We start from the raw sequence: 6000 nt of genomic DNA on the forward strand, positions 1-6000 counted from the left end.
GCCATTCAGCCGGTGCATACTGTACACTCCCCAGCAAATAAATCACATCATGAAAATATTAATCAATCTCAATAAGTGGCTGCACATAATCTGTTAGATGTTTAAGTCTATGACAAAAGGTTTATACTGAGAGCAGCAAATTACTGTCACTCACAGGGATGGACTGTCTCCAATAGCTCTGCAGCTACTGAATCTATCAGCTAATCATAGCAGGCTATGAAGCACAAATATTCTTGGCATATCTAGGTCCAGGTTTCACATTCAAAAAGCCAAGTATGTAGTGTCAGTGTGTGAGACACTACTCAGTGGCCTGAGCGGATTTCTGTGGTTGGCTGATTTGAGGGCCAAAAGTCACAAAATGCCACAAAACAGCGCTGCTTGCCCAAGCATTTTAGAAAACTGATTCTGTGCTGCATAATAGTGTGACAGCATGAGTTGAAGAATATTCTCTGAATTGTACTAATAGAAAAGGTGTAGGAGTGGTTCACTCCACACACCAACACACACAACAGCACCGGTCCCAGCTGGAGGTTAATTCAATCCCAGCATGTTCCATTTTGAGGTTGCTGTCAGGCTCAGGTCCGTGGTGTGACATTGTGAGCGAGAGGTAATTACATTTTGGTCCAGTTCGGCAACTCAGCGTCTATTCAGAGGGTGCCCTCCTCCTACAGACCACAACCACCAGAGGAATGTCCAGCTCTGGACACAATGCTGCAGAAAAACACTTTACAGGCAGCTGTGATCTTTAATGTTTAACCTTACAAAAATGTAACGCAAAATGTACTTTAAATGCAAAAAGCTCTGTGTGAGGGAGAAAAATAGCAACTAACAACCAACCAAGTGTATCTGACAACAAAATAATTATTACATCAGTCTTTAAATAAATTAACACAGGTTGAGCCACAGATTTGTCTGATGACACAAAGTGATGATGTGGAGATAGCTGAATGTTTAACATTTGATTACAAAGAGTATTTTTTTGTCCAAGTACAGAAACAGTATCCAGTGATGGGGATGCATCATCCAACATTTCAAGTTTCTCTGCAGCTACAATCTGCACCTGACCACAAAACTTTGTGACAGATGTGTAGCTTTGTTGATGCAGTTCATGGTGGGTTCATGTTGTACTTGTCCATTGTGTACTATTGATCACGCTCTGGTGAAACTTGTGACTAAAGCTTAGTTCTATCCCAGCAGAATAAATCACGGTATTGACCCTGTGGTTATCAATAAAGGTAATGACAAACATCTGGCCCCACCTTTAATGGAATCGACAGAGTCTTCCTGGCACCAGTCCAGCATTGGCCACCCATAGATTGCCTTGATCTTTCCAGTGGGAACCCACTCTTATTATGCAAATGGGAAGGGAGAAAAGCAATTGCCATCTAAAGCTAAGCAGTGCTGCTATTGAACTAAGAGCTGAAAATCTCCATAAACACCAAAGGAAAAACCTTAAAATGTCTGCTGACAATAAGCCTGTTTAGACTGACTAAGATTTATCCTGTCAAGGAGCTGTGACACAGTGTATCTATGTCAATTGGGGAATAAGTGAGGAGATCAAATCAATGGTCGCACCACTGAGGTCCAGAGGTGCTGAGCTGGACTTCTGGTGCAGCCTGCAGAGGCAGCACTCTGTCGTGTGTGTGTGCGTGTGTGTGTGTGCGTCTAGGGTGTGTCAGGACTGGATCTAAATGGGATCTTTCAATGTTAAATATATCTTGAACAGCAACATACTCCCATATATGAACTACCTGAAACGTTGCTGCAAATCTGCTGTATGTATATATGGACTCAGAGAGGAGTAATAACACTGTTTGGGTAAAAGTGGATAGTGATCTTCTAACCTTGAAATTGATGAGGGACTGAGATAAGCAGGCTGAGACAGATGTCTCTTTTTTGTTATTCTTGCACACAGCGAGGCACAGAAAGGTATCATAGTGAAGGGTAAACAGCAAAATACAAAGCAGCTGGATACCCTGCAGCCCACTTAGCATTTCACTGCAGGTGACAATCAAAAGGAACATGCTCAATTGACTAATAGTAAGTGACACAGAATTGCATTCTATTGACAGTATTGAATTCCTACAGGTACTGCAACAATAAGCAATTACAGCTCTCCACTACATACAGACTGAAAGAACATTATTTTGCTCTAATGGAAATGTTTTAACTGACATTTTCACAGGAAAATGACAACACGATGATGTGGTGTGCCACAAAACAAGGGGTGTAAGGATCATGTGAAAAAACAAAGACTCTTGCAGGTGAAATGAAAGAAAGCGCACAAAGCAATAACATCTTCTGCTGTATTTTTCTTGAAGTTATCCAATGAGAGAAGAACTAGTAACATTTTATCAGCACATCATAAAATTCAGTCATGTGTCTCCAGGCTTCCATCGTCATTTCTTTTGGGTTTCTACCTCATTTAGTAGATGTGCCCGAGCCCAATGGGTGAGTGACTCATAAAGTACAAAAACACATGACAAGCAGGGAGAAAGCATAAAGGTTTACTAGAACAATTTCATTAGAAGAGGCTTAAGGGGGAACTCCTGTGTCTGTCATCACCTCATTCACATCAAAAGAGAAGCTGCCTGGAACACATACAAAGGCCTTTATGTGATATACGCGTAGCATCATATAAATGCACAGCAAACACACAGAACAGAATAGATCAGTTTCATATCAGCTTATTGGCTGCAGGTTCTCTACAATGAAAGACTACCATGTTCAAAGTGAAGTAATAAACATGACTTTCTCTAGAATCACTCAATCAGTTTGATTTGAAGAGTAATTTAAGACCCAAACTCAGGGTAAATATTTTCCGTCAGTTTGTAATATTTTCTTTTTTTTTTTTTTTTTTTTACGGTAAGGTGAGGTAGCCCTGAACCTTCCAGTTGCCCGCCAATCCTGTTACTGCCAGGATTTGTTCTGCTGTCCCTATAAAAGATTAGTCCTGGAGGAGAAAGAATTGACTTGATTAGCTAGACAGCAATTTAATGGGATTGTCAGAGGGCCTACAATAAATCAGCTTTTGTGATTAAATGGGATCTCCAGTAAAAGTTGTATGTCTCCAAATCAATAACTATTGAATGTTTTTCCCTTTGTTCCAGGCAAAGGTAAAGAAAAAACCAGCAGGAGAAACAAAGCCAAAATTTCCGGTGGGTTAATGACCTGCAGCTAGTGGTGAGAGGCAGCTTACATGTTCAGCAGGAGGTGAAGAGAGAGAGAGAAGGCAAGGAGCCACTCAGCCTGGAGACAGAAGGGCAGAGAGAAAAAAGATGGACAGAGAGATTTGTATTTAGAGTAAAGAACAAAGCATCAGGGAATAGTTTGGGCATTAAGTAAAAGCAAATGGACTTAAGCAGAAGCGGATGTAAAGCCATAATTGGACTCATACTGTAAAAGCTTTAGGCATCTCTTTAATGGCTAAACAGAGACAGCGCTGCACTCCTCTGTCTGTCTCTGTCCATGTGCTCACAGAGCTATGAGTCAGGTCAAAGAAATACACTCCAAGTGTGTGCCTCTCATTGGAATTGAACACTTGAAGAAAGAGCTGGGCTTTGTCTATTAGTGGGAAATAAAATGGTGTGGAAGCACAGAGTCTCCAGCCCACCCATGACCCCATGCAGGGACAGAGAGCTGCCCCAGTCAATTAAGCAGCAAAGCTCTGATTCCTCCATACATATTAAGCACCAGACACCAGTGAGACACAGACGGTAGTGCCCATAGATCATCACACCAGGTTAAATAGAAAATATCATTGACCACAGGGTGTTTTTTCCCTGGCTAAATAGATGTGGGATTTGGATTTTGCAGGAGGTACCAGGAGGTTAAAAGATTTATTGACATTTGGAAGCATATTGTGCTTTTTTGCAAAAACACAAAAAAGAGGGCATTCATCAAAGCATTACAAATGCTCATATAACAAAACACATCAACCCAGCAAAGTATTGATGACTGGGCTCTGGAAAAAATATCCACCTTTCCCCTGATCTGGCAACCAGCTGTAGGTCTGTGTCTCTGCTCTCTATCTCGGGTGCTGTGTGCAGCACTAAGCTCCAACTCAACCCCTCCACTTCACACATCACAGCAGATCAGAGGGTTAGGAGAGCGTTCCAGGTCCTACCAGCCTGCTCTACATTCCTGCTGCTTTGATACTGGTGGGGCTCCCCAGTGTCTGTCCATCATCATCGTCTACCCTCTCCTCCACCTTCAAACCTTCTCTAATCCCCCCGTACACGCACACACACAACCCTTCTCCCTATCCTCCCCCAGCTCAGAGGAATTCTCCAAGCTCTCTGGACAATGTTTCATTTCTTCACAGGCACCATCTTTGATAGCTTAATGGCCCCCACAAAGAGAAAAGAACATGTACACAGAGAGACAGGCAGTTTACCCCATATTCAACTCATTTATGCTATGCCTGCTTTCCACTGCAAAACAAAGTGGAGTAGGAGGTTTTGCATTTGTCATTTGTGGAGTGAAGGAAAGAGTCTGCTGACACCGTTTACATTTAAGCCTGCAGTATAAAGCAGGATTAAATTGATGCACCTTTCACTGGCTACAGCTCACACCACAAGGACAGTCCAAATGAAGAGGACAGCCTTGAGCATTGTCCAGCATTGAGTGAAAAACATTTCACACAATCAAGTCTTGCGCACGATCCTGGACTGAATTCCATGTCCCTATTCACCTCTTGTTCTCAGTGAGCCGTGGCAGCTCTGCTCTTCATCACTGGCTTTTCACTACCTTTCAACCTCACAACATCTCAAGTGTGCATGCTGTCAATGTGGCCCTCCGCACTTTGAAGGTCTGTTCATTTTCTAACATGAAGGCACAGCACACACAGAGTGGCATTCACACGCAGCTGTCTTTCTATTAAACAGTATTTTCCTCTGCTTCGAAAGTAAATTTCAAATGAAACATGTTAAAGAAATGAAAATGTGCATTTCAAAAGATAGAAGGTGTTTTACATCTTGTGTTCATGGTACATTTCATAAAGGAAATGCTTTGCCTTTAACATAGAATCAGAAGTGGCTTGACCTTCAAAGCACATTCTGCTACTTTTCTTTGCTGCCACCTAATCATGTAGTTTCACTTGGTTTGTAGAAACCAAGCGGCCAGGGAAGCTCAGCTGTCCACCGATCCAGCTTCCACAACAGACTGAGAGACAGCATAATATTAAGTTTAATAATGCAATTAAATAAAGCCAGTGTAATGGAGTATTCACAGTCTCTAAACTGGAACTGTCCCAGCTGGAGAAAGGCTCATAAACCCCAAGGACAATCCCAGTTCACTAAAGAGGAGGTATAACAGAGATATAGGTGTCGTCTTCTCAAAGTCCTTGACCTCAGCTATTCACTTCAGTTTTTAAAAATAAGTCTACTTTTCAACATAACTGGCAGTGTAAAACAGGTTAAATAAAGACATGCACTGGAGCCTAAACAACAAGACCATCAATTTTAGGGTGTTCCTGAGGGCTGATTACAGCACAACTGGAGCAGCATGGCCGACCACTGACTGACCTTCAGGTGCATTTGAGGGAGAATTCCATGATGCTGGTTTTACAGCCAAACACCCCCACCCCCACCTCTGTCTGTAATAACATGGCTTATAGTCATTTAAGCTATTGGACATTTTATGACAGCCATAGCTATGATTGTAGAGCAGGCCACTGGCTGCAGCAGCATGGCTGAACGCATAGAACAAGGTGAAGGCTGACCCTGAATCAGCCCACGCCATTGGCTCAAACATGAAAAAAAAGAAAAGAAAAAAAGAATCAGGGCCGGCAGACAGGAGATGTGAGTGTGGGTTAATGTCAGGTGTTGTGAGCAGGTTTTAATAAAGGTGGCCCGCCGGGATGTGATATGGGATAATTGCTTCTAGGGTTGTCACAGATGGTGCTGGTTGATCTGTTAACTATGGCTAGGCCAGAGCTCTGTCAATGACATTTTTACTGCTCTGATCTCCTTATCTCACCTTCACAATGTCAATCAGTAC

The sequence above is a fragment of the Parambassis ranga genome, chromosome 7, assembly GCF_900634625.1.
Source record: "Parambassis ranga chromosome 7, fParRan2.1, whole genome shotgun sequence".
Classification (NCBI taxonomy): Eukaryota; Metazoa; Chordata; class Actinopteri; family Ambassidae; genus Parambassis; species Parambassis ranga.